The sequence below is a fragment of the Lepisma saccharinum genome, chromosome 5 (genome assembly GCF_977018435.1).
Source record: "Lepisma saccharinum chromosome 5, izLepSacc3.1, whole genome shotgun sequence".
Classification (NCBI taxonomy): domain Eukaryota; kingdom Metazoa; phylum Arthropoda; class Insecta; order Zygentoma; family Lepismatidae; genus Lepisma; species Lepisma saccharinum.
Genome location: NC_139233.1, coordinates 62382251 through 62397536, shown reverse-complemented (window position 1 = coordinate 62397536; position 15286 = coordinate 62382251).

Genomic DNA, 15286 nt, shown 5'->3' with positions numbered 1-15286 from the left:
GGTTAGGTCGTACGTACATTCGAAACCCAGGAGTGAAGTTTTCCACATTTGTCTTATACACACCAGGCATGCTATAATTCTGCCCCTCGGTGCAAGATAAACTCACGGTTTGACCGCAACTGAATTACAGTAGTTCCTCGAGCCTGCATATACTTATCTTAAATCCTGTTTTGTAAGAGTTCGCATGTGTTGCTGCCATGTATGTTTTCTGGCGTGAGCGAATTCATACCGTCACCACATATTCGTAGCAACAGAGTGGTAGCCCACAAGGCAAGATGACAGCCTTATGTTATGTGATCAAGCCAAGATGGCAGCCTTGCTGGGGAAGCGTGAAGGTCTATCGGAGCAATTGGAAAGTGAACTTTTTGGGAGAAGAAATTGATTTTGAAGTAGTGATTCATCGTAAAAATCACCAAGCAGTAGAAATTCCTCAGTGACGAAAGTGTAAGTTTTTGTTTCTTTTGTTTTCATTCATTGTTGTGTACAATTATGTTGCACCGAAAAAAAACAACTTGTGTGCTGAATGCCATTATCTTGCTACTATATTCTCTGAAAAATATTTCGGTGCTGCCAATTTTCAAAGTGAATCACGTAGAATACGGCAACGCCTGTATGAGACTGATTTACACTAATTCCCTAAATTGTAAGATAAAGCATTTTTGTTGCATTAAGCATTTTTTAAATAAAACCTAAATCAGTGACGTAGCAAGGGGTTGGCGAAGTGGGCAACAGCCCGGGGCCTCGCGTCCCATGAGGTCGATGTAAGTGAGAATTGTAGATGGGAAAGGCTAATTTTTGTGGATAATACATTTAAAACACTCGTGTTTTAACGTGGCTTTGATAAATTTCAGTTTTACGTTATAATTTGAATTAATACGTCAAATCAGGAAATCAGAGGTGTAATATACAGGCGGGTGGGTTCTAAGCCTAAGGGGACTTAAGTAAAAACGATTGTCGTATTTCTCATATGAAACATTTACCCAAAACTTGACGATAACTTGATTAGACATTTTTATCCATTTATTCTTTTCTTGAATAAAAAGCACTTTGTCTTGTCTTTTCTTGACCTTGCATTCCCGATTCTGATTTGTTAACAATAAAGCACCTTCAACTCCCTTATTAGGACCATAATATTTAGCATATTTAAGGATATCTCAGTTATGTCTTAGTGCCTGAAGAACGTGGTACTTTACTACTACTTTGGTTAAAGAAAATTCCAGCAGTGTGCTGCTTCTGTCAAGTGTAAATTTCTCCATCGCATATTATTAAATATAATTTTCGTAATTAATTTATTTTTATTATTAAAAAATGATAATCTGCTGACGTATCCCTGAAGACTTCGTATCGATTCACATTGAGATTTCAAATTTATAGAACGGATGGGGGCCTCGCATTCTAATCTCCCCCAGTGCCTCGCGATATGTTGCTACGCCACTATCCTAAATTATTCATTTGTGTGTACTGCACTTCACCTGATCATGCATAATTATTCTATTAAAGTTTTAAAAAACAATAGCAAACAACAGTTGGGTGCAATACAATGGTACGCCACATCAATTTTTTCCACAACTTGTCTCCAAAATTATTTTATTGTGAAAAATATTTTGTTACTGCAATACACAGATTATGTGTTATGTGATCATTGAAAGTATATTTTATATCAAAATCATAGTTTCAAGACATTTGAAAGATATTTTTGAAATTAATGAATTTTTCCAAATATTCAATCTCCTTTTTCTTAAAAGTACATTCTTGTGGGTTGCCATTTTCTTGCTCCGAGGGGCAGAATTGATTGATTGATTGATTTGGTGTTTTAAGTCCACTTTATGGCTAATCAGGAGGCACAGTAAGGCTACAGTTTAAAGTAGAATCCAAACCACTATGTGCCTCCACCGGGTATCGAACCTGGGACCCCTTGATGACAAGGCGACGACGCGACCACTGCACCATCGGGGAGACCAGGCATGCTATTAGGATGACTGTTCCATTCCTCTGGTAAGGTTGTAGTGGATTCCCAAGTAAAGTTATATGATAAGCATACTTAAAAATGTTGGTGCATTTGTGTAACTGACTGACTGATTGATTTCGTTTATATTACTTCACTTTTCTTTTTTTTAAACGCGAAGATGAGTGTGCATGGTCATAGAATGAAATGGATGCAATCACAAAGAAAAAAGGACAACAGAAAAACGAGCCCAAACGAGGATTATACTGGTTGCGAATATAGAGCCTCGCTATAGTCTCCAAAAGCAGTCCAGGGTGTACGTACAATAAGCCTTGTACTACGTGGAAGAGAATTGACTTTTGAGTGTCTTTAGAAAGGTTCACCCCTTATACCACGCATTTGCATAAACTTTGCTTTCTGCCACTTTTGGCTAATCGCGAAGATGAGGACCATTGATGATGGGATGAAACTGATGAAGGGACACACACACAAAGAACACTCATGCGCAGGCCGGTATTCGAACCCGAACCCCTGGCATCGTAGCGAATTTGCATAATTGACGCGTAATGTTGACTGGGCATAAAATTGGCTATGGGGAACTACCATGCATGATCATAATTTACACTGATTTCATAACTAATTTGTTGAGAACAGCATCACCAGACTAGGGTCGTTTCAAGAAAGCCATAACTTCAAATTAAAATAGGGGAGCACCATTGTTTTGCTTTGCTCCCCCATAAGGATCGTTTGGGATGTTCATGAACAGTGCCCGTATAGATGACGCGTTTACTTGGGTAACGTCCAAGATCTGAAGAGAGCTTCCGCCACGAATGTGGGTCCGGATAAACAGCGGGCGAGTTGTTTTCGTCCAATCACACTCAACCTTCAGCCAATGGGCGCAGCTATCATTCTGCTCGTCTACTCCACGTGGAGTCTCAGTAACACGATTGCGGATACGCTGTTACCGTACTTTTGCAACTTCAATGTGGAGACCGTGGGAAGGCGGAGGGACAAGGTGGTGTAGAGTAGATGTGGAGAGTAAATGTGTGGCAACACTGTGGGTTGAGAGTGTATATTGCAGCTGGTGGGCGAGCTCCGTGGACTACAAAGCCAGCCAGTCTTTAACGTAGCTAGCGCGTCGACTATAACGAACGATTGCTACAATTTCACTTAACCAAACAACATTAATGAGAGGCATTACGGTAGATACGTGAACAACAACGGCGGAAGTCAGAGATGTTTCGTGAACAATTTTGAAATTATACCCCGTGTTCTTACAGTTGTAAATCAACATTTGCACACTCCCTTATTAGGTTAGTTAGTTGGATACAAAGAGCTGTCTCGGAAATACATGCAACTCTCACTTGATGTGACCTCAATTTGTGGTGTGTTGTTTAGTTTTGTGTGTTCGAATAAAACAAACAAGAGAAATAACTTTCGTATGTTGCATTACGGAACTATACGCAGTTTGTCAAACCAAATAGCAAAATTTCAGTCGAAATATGAAATTGTGATAGTCGTGTGTGGACGAGCTCGAACTCAATTATTCTTAAGTATTCAACCCGGAGGTTGATTTTTTATTCGAAAATTTTAATCGACCGTTATTTCTCTCTTCGCGTTTTCTCTTCTTTCTGCTGTGTTCCTTTGCCTTCGTATTTACAGAAAGGATCTGTGGAACGTCCATATCTATTATTATGTTGTTTTTGCTTCGTTGCACTTCTCCATATGCTCCTGTCTTGTGCTAGTATCTTCATTTCTCTGTGGCCTTCTCAGTTCACACCTCTATGTGCGACTGTTTTAGAATGCACTAGTTTGGCAACCTCTCTTCCACGTACAGTGCATCCTTGACTGCAGACTAACGATGCTCTGGCGATGCTTACTGTTCTGTACAGCTCATATCGTGTTCTGTCCATATGTATGTTTTCCCTTCATCCATCCATTCAACATTCAGCCTCGTCTTCGCAATTAGCCATAAGTTGCAAGATGGCGAAGTAAAGTAAAGCAAACGAAAGCTATTCACATCAATTAATATGTTTGATATTCTCCACCCTACGCTGCCAATGTGGTCTCATTCTGCCGGTTCTGTAGGTCGAATCTGACAGAAGTGAGATTACAGAGACTACCACTAGCGTCCGCAGGATTTTTTTCTTTCGGATGGGGCTGGAATTGTAAATGTGGATATTACATAACTGCTTTCTGAACGCACAATAAAATCATTTCATAATTGCCATTTTAAACTTTTGATTTAAAAGTTGTTCGGAGCAAGAAAAATGCAAATGGGGGTTCATTTTATGGGGGCTTTGCATTTACTACATTGGTTTCTCCGGAGTCCTTTTCTGATTTTCTCCAACTTTCCGGATAGGCTGTTGCCCCAACAGCTTTTCTATATGCGCCAGTTAATACTATAAATCCAGTGCGCAACTACTCCACTACTAACGAAACTAAATTTCAACTAGATCACAGTTTCAAACAAAAAGACAGTTTTCAAGTTAACATAAGATAAAAACCAATCTTCCAGTTGGGCCTCACCTATGGTCCAATGGTAGCGTCGTAGCCTTGTAATGAAGTGGTCCCGAGTTCGATTCCTGGTGAAGGCACATAGTGGTTCGGATCCCACTTTAAACTGTGGATTCAGTCCCGATTAGCCTTACTATGCTTAAAGTGGACTTCAAACGCCAGTTCAATCAACCAAACAATTTTCTAGTTAATAGAAGAAAGTTTTATTTGAAATACTATACTGTACTGGCGTGCTAAGAATGCTAATAATTGCTGACTCACATTTCATTTTTTAAGTTCACCATAACAGAAGTAGAGAGCTGTTGACATTTAATATATTTGTGAAGGTCTGTGATTCAGATTTTTTATAGACCTGCCGGATGACGTAGTGGTAACGTCTTCGCCTTGTAATCAAGGGGTCCCGGGTTCGATATCCGGTGGAGGTACATAGCACAGCGGTTCGGATCACGCTTAAAATGTGGTTCAGTTACGATTAGCCTATCTGTGCATAAATTGGACTTGAAACAACAATTCAACATTGAGTTTTACCATAGACGAGTGTTCAGAACAACGAGTCGCGCTGACCTCAGTGGCGTATTGGTTAGCACAGCGCGATACGACGCCAAGGTTCGTGGCCAAAGGCGTGCACACAAGGGATTTGCACCTCTGGGCACCTCCGTAATGTATCCTCAAATGACAAAATCATGTAGAAACTACCATTGAAATAATGAAAATAATGTCGGTGTTTAACGCAGGTAAGGAGTATAGCTTCATTTGAGATGCCTCGTCTTTCTCTCTCTCTCTTCCCAAACAATGTCATATTGTTTACAATAATAATCAGTGATAGTAAAGAAGATGTTCTTCACTTTATAAATTGCCCAAAGCTCCTCCACGAATGGGTCCGCACTCGTCCCTCCTCCGAGCACAGTCTCGATTGCTTATGTAACCTTCAAGTCACAAGGCTTTTTCTACTTACATTACCTGTTACATCTGTTATACTACACTTTATACGTACAGTATTTGTTATATTACCCGTAGAGATATAAACTGGCATTATATTACATTTGCTACAGTTGCGTAGCTATTCTGTAAAAATTTTGATTTTCAATTCTTTACTTTCATTATTTTATTAATGATTGATTGATTTGCTTTATGTTACTTCGCTTTTTGTGCGACTTTTGGCTAATATGCGAAGATGGGGATGAGTGATGATATGATGAAATTGATGGATGGACACTCAAAAACATCCATGTTCAGGCCGGGATTCGAATCTGGTACCCCTTGCGTCGTAGAGCGATGTTCCAACCACTCCGCCACGGGGAACGGCATTACTTAAATAATGTAAACATCGTTACAATGGTAGAGAAACCTAGTGCTAAAGTGATAACGAACAGTAGAGTTGACGAGCTGTATCTTTGCGGGTGAACCCTGTCCACGCTCGGCTGCGCAGTAGCAAGGGGGAGGAGCTACCGGCTGCGCGTCATGATCCTTGCGTTCTGTCCTTGTTTTCGACCACCCAAAGGGCGAGTAGGTGGCAACTACATAAACGTATATCTCTCTCACACTGCCCGGAGTAGCCAAGGCCACCCGCAAAGATACAGCTCGTCACCTCTAAGGGACTATAATTTTAAAATTCCATCTTCGTATATCTAATACAAAAGTGGAACGTGAAGTTACAGTTCTAGTTTAACATCGTCAAGATAGAAAATTGAAACTCCCATTAATGAACCCCCATGGTCTCGGGTTAGAATCCCAACTTAGGCATTGTTGGTGTTCTCTCTGAGGGTCCATTTATCAATTCCATCATATGTTCACCATAGCCTTATCGTCACGATTTGCCAAATGTGGCAGGTAAGTGACGCTGAAAAACGAAAATAAAAATATCGAGAGTTCACAATATGAACATGCAGTCTACAAATTCGAAACGCTGGAATCTGAATCGAAAAGCAAATATTTCGGACACATCACTCGAGTTTGATGCGTGCTGTACTTTTCAGATTTTTTTCCCCACAGTCAACGGGAATTTATTTCATCACCAGTAGGCGGACGAATGAAATTACACTCATATTAGAGATTTCACAACGCAGAATGAAGATGAAAACAGATAAAAGCCCTCTCTGATTGTTTGTGGAGGTTGAACGATCATTGATTAGAATTCACATCAGTCTCGGCTGTTATCCTAGGAGATTTGCAGAATTCCATCCATAACTGCTTTCATATGCATCGGAACTTCCATTTTATGTCGCTTTGCAGATCCGTTTCGAAGCATAAAGGTGGTTAAGTGCTCTGTAGCGGATGCGATAGAGTGGTTGCGAGAGGATATGCAGAATGAATAGTGATGATGATGCAGTGTCCTTAATGTGAATGTCAAGTTTAAGATTTCATTCTAGTCGAGAGGCAGGCTTCAAGTAACCGCAGTTTATTCGTGATTACAATCACTTATAATCTGATTCATTTGACGAAACACTATCGCGGTTCACAAATAAATTAGTGCCTTATGCTCTACATGGTCCAGCGCAAAATGATAGTACAGTGGGAAGGAGAAATATTGCTTGGCAAATTTTTCATGACTATTTTCATTAAATTGGCTCTTACGTCCTACGTGTGTATAAGGAATGGATCAACAACTTCTTTGGCGTTTCGCTTGAAATTTGAAGCACTCATGGTGCAAACAATGAACGATAATTTGCTTGGTTGATCTCCCTGATGGCGTAGTGGTAACGTCGTCGCCTTGTAATCAAGAAGTCCCTGATTTGATAACAGGTGGAGGCACATTGCATGGTGGTTCGGAGCACACTTTAAACTGTAGGTCCAGTTCCGATTTGCCTATATGTGCATAAAGTGGACTTAAAACAATAATTCAATTCAATGTGCTTGGTAATACTTACGAATCTCACTCTACCCGAGTTCGATACCTGGTGGAGGCACATAGTGGTTCGGATCCCACTTTAAACTGTAGGTCCAGCCCCAGTCAGTCTTACTGTTCATAAAGTTGACTTAAAACACCAAATCAATCAATCAATCACTCTGACGGAAAATCTATTGATGATTCGGCCTATGTTCTTTCTACAGTATTTTCAGGAGACATTTGGCAGTAAATCCAACTGTGCGATAACAAATAAATTGAATTACGTAATATTAACTTGTTATTAGACGTTTATCAATACCTTGAACGATTTAGATAATAGAACGTAATAGCCGATCTTACCGATGGCGTAATGGTAACGCCGTTGCTCTGTAATCAAGAGGTTCAGGGTTCCACTTCCGAGTAGCATAAAATTGATTTGAAAGGAAGCAAACGGAACCCTTTCCAAAACAATCATTCTCAACCCCATGTAACAGTATGAACATACAAATGAATGATAATCTCTCCAAATTCTGCCAACGTATGTTAGAAGTTTACAGGTTTATTTTCTTGCGACCTGTGTGACTGAGTGGTTATTTCTGCATGTTCACACCGAAGGCCGAGCGAAGTGAGTGCTTGCACACGTTGTAAGCCTTCAGTTTCTTATAAAGAACAGCCCATACCGTAGAGTTGTACATTTTCAACAACGCTTAATGGCATCCTTATCAGGTGCATCAAACTCAAACTGACGCCAAAAACTGTGCTGAACTGGGATCAAAGACGTCGATTTAGTATATTCTAAAACAGAAAAGCTTTTCTGTGTTTTGGTCAGCATCATTTTGCACAAACAGTTCGCTTGTGCACGGCGGGTATTTCGAGTGACACTTCTTCACTCTAGTTGCAATCAGTGCATTTTGCATGTCTCTCCGCACACTGGTTACTTGGAACGAAAGATAAGAAATAGGTACAATACAATCTTCTCCATACGCCCTGTAATTTTAAACGTTACTCCATCGTCATTGTACGAAAACAAATGAAACCCAAAGAGCGCTGCCAACTACGCAGTGGTCCCCATCGAAGAAATAGGCACAATTGTTTCCAGACACCCTGTGATTGTAAAAGTTACTTTTCAAATAACATTGGGTTGGTACTATCGCCATTGTACGAAAACAAATGAAACCCTAATTGTGCTGCAAAGTACGCAGTGGTCCCATGTCACATTAAACTGTAGCTTAAAATTTCAATGACCAGAACAATGCAACGCAAAATAAAAAACAAGAAGAAGATTGGCTGCAAGTCTGAACTACAAATTAACCCATTTTTTTGCTATCTTCAATTAAGGGAAGACAACAGGAAATCATTGTTTAGTAAAGAGAGGGAGAGACAGAAGAGAGAGAGAGAGAGAGAGAGAGAGAGAGAGAGAGAGAGAGAGAGAGAGAGAGAGAGAGAGAGAGAGAGAGAGAGAGAGAGAAATCTTTCCCAGGCGCTGGCTTACCACGTAGCAATCTGTGCGCGAAGGCAGGCCTAATGATGGCGAAAATAGTTTTCTCGCGATTTATGAGAGCGTTTAACAGAATTTACGGTGGGCAAAATTCGCGCGTAAGCCTTACTAAATTACCTCCAGGCCGGAAGGGGCGGCGTGCTTGTGAAAAGTTGTCGGGCGGGGCAGAGGGATGCCTCGAAGGATGGCAACGTGGGCCGCAGTTGACGAAGTCGTCGAGGAGAATGACAATCACATGGTCTGGAGATGAGAGTGCCTCTCCACTCGTAGAGATTTGTTATTGGTCAATGGCGTGAAGTTCTATTTTGTGCTAAAGAAAGGCTGAGTTGGTGAAATCTTATTCTTAGGCACAGCATCACTTTAAGAAGTGGAAGGGGGTGAGAAAGAGGGAGCCATTGCTAGAAGCAGGAAAAATCAAGAAGGGATCGTGTTTCACAGGTAAACTTTGTACGTCTGTCCCCTTGCGTCGTTAGACCGCCAATATGTAAAGCATCTCGTGAACGTGCAACAGAGGCATATGATTCATTCTGCACAACACTTGTCCCGTGCAGTACGGTGCGCCATGTGAAATCTCTTCATATGATGCACCCACAAGATTTTTGCTGTTCACTTCACTTGGGCATGTGCACCACTGGTTGCACGTACAACATTCCAACTGTTCATACTCGCCGTAGCATGTTTCCATCAGTAGTGGTTAATGGTATTGATTACTCTGATTCTCAAGTCATTACGATTAATAACAAGAGTTTGGCACACTTTTGCTTAGTTTACCTCCCAAAAAAATCACGGTGGAATTGGGAGGGGGAAGGCAATTGAACCAACTCTACAGATCCAACGTGCTGGAAATGTTGTGCTCAGGACATTTCTCACACTCTTCGACCAATGTTGTCGAGCATCGTTTTGTAAGAGAATTTGATACATCTGCATCATATGAACCGCAGTACACTTTTGTATGTCAATTGCAATTCATGCTATTTTTGTGTGATATAACCTTAAGGATGCCCTGAATTTTCCCTAAAATCTAGGGAGGGGTGTCGTGGAGAGGCGGATTCCGCCATAACTCCACTTAGCCTAGACACTGTCACGGATATACGTATTACTAAAGAGTATTTAATTCCGCTACGGAATTTGTATATGAAAACATATTGTTTTGTTTCTAGGAAAAATACTTTATTATAGATATAGAGGGAAACTGTTTAGTGAGTTATAAGTTTGGAGCCAAGATGGCCGCCTCAATACTGCAACACTTTGTGTTCCATAAAACGAAGTAGTAGTCTGTGAAAGACCCGCGAAGCGACGCTACAACAGAACGTATCGCAGCTGTTTGTAAATGTTGTATAAGAAGCGACGAAATACACCTTAAAATGTTCATCTGGTATTTCTATTACGTGTAATTGTCTACAGCTTCACACCCATTTCTGGAAAGCTGCAGATTGCGTCCCAAATCAAGAAGAGATGCTTCCGTTGGTAAGCGGGCGCGTACAGAAACCGATTCAAAACATTTGGCTATAACATTTCGTGTGTGTAAAATCCACGAAAGTTTTCCTTTGTTATGAATATTTTAGTGGTTGTATTAAAGACAAAATGGTGGTAGGTACTTTTCTTGTATCTATATTTCTCACGCAGCCACAAATCACCTTATTTTCTTATGGCCGTGTAATGATAATGCGCTGGTCGTGGATGGATGGCGAAATCATGTAAAACACACGGAGAGTTGAAAAAACCCTACAGATATAACTACTGTTATTTTTCTTCAGCGTGACAACGAAACACTTTTGTAAAGGAATCTGTAAGACCTGCGGAAATAAAGGAAGAGGAAGGCGGAACGAAGAACAAATCCCGTAAAAAGACATGGAGGCAAAGGTCTAGACGCATTGTACTTGTGAAGGAGAGAGAGCGAGAGAGAGAGAGAGAGAAATGATGGAATGAAAAGGAGACAGAGAGAGAGAGATGCTGCGAAAGAAGGATATGTGGAAGATAAAGATAGAGAGAGATGGAGATTAAGAGACAGAGGTGGGAGCAACAGAATTCTTTTTATTTTATTTTTCAATTTTTACTTTCGTTTCCTCTTTTCGCTCCAGCTAAAAAAAAGAAGAAGAAACGGCGAGTGACGCAAAAGCTAGAAGTCCCTCTTCAGATTTGCATATCAATGGTGATACGATTTACCGTTGCTCCACGATGAATGTTTTACTTGGCAAAAGGTATACAATGTTTCCAGGAGGCAGGAAGAGAAAAGAAACCGCGCACCATGACTAGCGGAAGAACAGGGTGGAAGGAGCCCTTGGCAAATATTCAGTATGGAAGACACAAAATGAAAATTTCCTCTTGAATAAAAGGAGAATCGAGACGGGGAGAGAGGAAACTGTTTATCCTTAGTTCCTCGTCAGCCTTCGTTGCGCAGCCAGAACAAGAAGATTGTTTGTTTCTTCATGTAGTCATTTTATTTTCATGCACTCAGCTGTGTGATAGAGTAAACTCGAAACTTTGCGATCCAGCTTCCAATGTTTGTACAGACTGATGCCAATTGTTTCTTTGGAAATATCAAATGGAAGTCAGTCTTGATTCCTGTAGGACGTTTTGCTAAAAACTTGCTGAATGATATCCCTACTTACATGAGGACAAGTAAAAAGCATAAAGGCTATTATTTTTCATCGACTTTTAGCTACCTGTTCAAAGTGACAGGGTTGGGTGATAACTGGGGCTCGGAAGTTGAAGACCTATAAAAAGACCTATAAAAAGACCTAAAAATATCAAAAAAGGACCTAAAAAAGGAACAAAGTACGTATAAATATGATCCAAATTAATTAATAACTTCAGTTTTAATTACATATTTAATGATTAAAAAAAATTAAAAATCTGGTGGTATGGAACACACAGTGAAAAAAAACTACATGAATGAAATGCATCTTCTTTCAGACATTATATATTTTTTACATTAACATAATTTGAAAATCATATTTGAAGAATCATATTTGGCCTAACCACACTAGGGTTACAGAAATTGGACTTCGGATCCTATTTCAGTCATCCAAAAGTGTTTTTCTCTCGTTTCAGGGATGGTTCAGATATATTTATTTCTTTGTTTTTTTATTTCTTTACTACAGAAAGGATATTTAAGAGATGATGATGATGATGATGATGATGATGATTCGAATTGAGAATGGACAGTAAAAACGTAATCGAAAGAAGGTGAAGTTGCGAAAAAAAAAAACATTAAGACCTAGAAAAAGAGGCTAAAAAAGAACCAATAAGCCAAAAATCACCGAAAAAGGCAAAAAAGGACAAATAAAACCAACCTTTTTCTGGCCTACAATGATCGAAAATGAACATATATTATGTTGGGCCCCGTCTTCGGACACTAGGAAAAAAAATGATTTTTCCTCAACTTCCGGCCCTAGTGATAACATTCAGGGTGCAAGTTAACGAGAGGGTCAAAGGGGATTTCTTTACCTCTCAGCGATTATTTTATTCCTCGTCCCCAATATTGTAATAAAATTTTGTACCACAAATACATTATTTCCAGAACCATCTCAACTTTTCTCCTGAGCTTTCGGCCCGTGTATGGGACCGGTGGCCACCCATCATCATGAAGAAATTGAGAAGCTACAAATGAGTAGCGTAACCCAGTCATGGTAACATACAACTACGACTGCGGGTTCGTCGTGCTGACCACACCACCCCGTAACTGTTTTAATGATCTCCAACCTCTGGTGGAAGTGAGGGCGGTAGTGGGTAAGCACGCCCTGGCTCTCACGAGCTGTTGTGCCACGGGTTATTTTTTTATTATTACAACATGCATTATAGTTTTATTTTGGATACATTTTTGGAAATCGTGCACGTTATTCATGTGTAAGTATGGAGCATTTTATTACTTTTCTCAGCTTAATAAGCAAGAACGATGGATTGTTTGCAGTGCATTTTGTTTCTAAAGCACAAAATGTGATGAAATTCGCGAAAAGGCCACAATTGGAATTTTGCGGCAGATTCGCGTTATTCTGGTATTTGGAATGTATGTGAAAATGTGGTAAGGTCATGTCACTGCACTTACATAAACACGTTTTTGCAGCAATTATCATTTTTCGGTGTTGAAGGCCCTTTCTCATCACTCATCACCCCACTGCATGGACGTAGCAGCTGCTTTCTATGATCCGTGTATATGAATGGTGTCTCCTGCGACCACTTTCTACACACAATTGCAGCAATGCATTTGAAATCCGAAGCACGAATGGCAGCTTAGAGATTTATATTACTAATTCAGCCTCAAATATAGCCCTAAGTTTTCCCTAGAATTGGCACCAATCCCCGAATGGTCATAACACACAGTCATAGATTTCATGTGTGTGTCTGCCCTTGCCAATTTGTTTTCAAATTGGCGACGAAAGGAAGAACTTTTTAACTATTAATAATTCCTTGAAAGTGAATGACTTTTCGACTTTGAGCACTGAATAATGCATGGGCAACAGCTGCGAAGTTCGTCTCTCATTTTTCCTTGCGCCTCTCTTTCGCTGCTTGTTTGTTGTTCCAAAGTTCCGAAGAATGGCAATAAATTAGTTTTAGAGCGGGCGAAAATAACTGGTTATATGTGACGTGGTTCGCTGATGTTGTTTCAGAAAATAATGTGACGCGGAATGTGACAAAAGAATTGAAGCGTGACACTTTTTTTTTCCTCTTTGGAGCAACTTTTCTTCCTTTTCTCTCCGTAAACATTGCTTTTCGTAGCAACATGAGAAGACAAAGTGTTTCTAGGATTCTTGCAGCCAGCAGCTGAAAACAAAGAAATGTTTGTTTGTACAACTAATGTGATTGAGAATGTAACATTAACTTTAGCATAGAAGTAAAATAACATGAAATTGGGAAAAGATTCTACACACAACTTTTTTGCGAAGTAATTATTCACAATTTTCGACAACGAGACAGACGTAACTGCACCTAACTCGTGTCGTCTGGAAATTTATCATGAGCGATTTCACATTTCAATGCGGCAAATGTACACTAAATGGTCCTTGGAAGCATGATGCACGATTTCGTTGTAACTCTGAGGGAGATTACAGACCAAAGCGACACGCGACAAGCAAGACATTGCACTTTGCCCAGCCACGATACGACGAAACGCTACATGACGAGTCACACCGCGGCACGGCAAGACGAGAGTCAATTTGATAGCTAAAATCTGATAGCAGATTTTGTCCATGTACGCAGTAGGTATAGGTCTATCTTTTATTAATTTTGGAAGCATATAACGATGTCTGTATATGAAGTGAATTGATTGTCGCATGCGCAGTCGTTTTGTCGCATGCTGCTCCACGGGAGACCAAATTCGAAGGGCTTTCGTTGTTTTGTCGCAAACCGTCGCAACCTGTAGCAATGTGACTCGAGTCAAATGTCTCGTCCGGTGGGACTATGGTAAAACCTTCCCTGAGACCGTTTGCGACAAAAATGACTCGTCGTGTCGTGTCAGATCCGGTGTGCGATTAGCTTTAGAAGCCAACCCTCAGCAAACAATGCAATATTTCAAACCGAAACGACACAAGCTGCACGTATCTCTTGTGTGTCGCTAGCGGTGGGTCGTTTTCTGAATACCAAGCATCGCGTCTCGTCGATCTGATTTTTCGCGCATGCGCGATGAATGTTTTTCTTTAGACCGTGTCGGTTCTCACTTGCAGCTTCAGTGTGAATCGTATCGTTGACACCTCTCTTTTGTCGCGTATCCCTTCCTTATGGAAGCTCCCTTTACATTGCATATCGTATCTTGTAACTATGTATTTGACTCCTAATGCGTCTCTACATCGTTATAATCCATCATTTCTAGTCTCTGGCTGGATCGGCTTAAAAATCGTGTACGGATGTAATTCATTACAAATAACAGTTGCTTTTCTCGAGTGGTAATTCAAATATTTACTTCATGTGTGCCCTAACAGAAGGAATAGCTGCCGCTGTTTCAAGTACACCCGCACACAAAGAAGATAGTCCGTAGTTATCAGATGTCACGGCAAACTTATTTTCAGTCCTTGCACACGGCCTGACAAACAAGAAACTAGTTGTTCTGCAGAGATGCTTCCTTGTTGGCTAAAATTTCCCAAATTTAATTTCAAGGGCTCTCCTCTCCTATTGATGTTTGTCTTAAGTCCAATTTATGCACAGATAGGCTAATCGGGCTGCACATAAGGTTTAACCCTAGCTTACACGTGACGTACGAGAAACTTCCTTACCTCGGGACGGGAGGCTCACAGTCCCACACTTTTTTTATCATGAAAAATTAAAGAAACCATTTTATTATTGAATCTCGGCTTCCTTTGTTGACTTTATATGTGCAGTCCTTCATTAATTATAATAACTACAAAAATTACCATAATTAATAAGAAATAATAACCAATTATTGCATGCGTGTCGCATACATTATTTTATAATTCACTAAAACTAACTAGTAACACAGGTCAACAAAAAAAGTCGTTGAGACCTTTTTTCCATCCAATAATTTATTTTGGATCTTCAAGCAGTA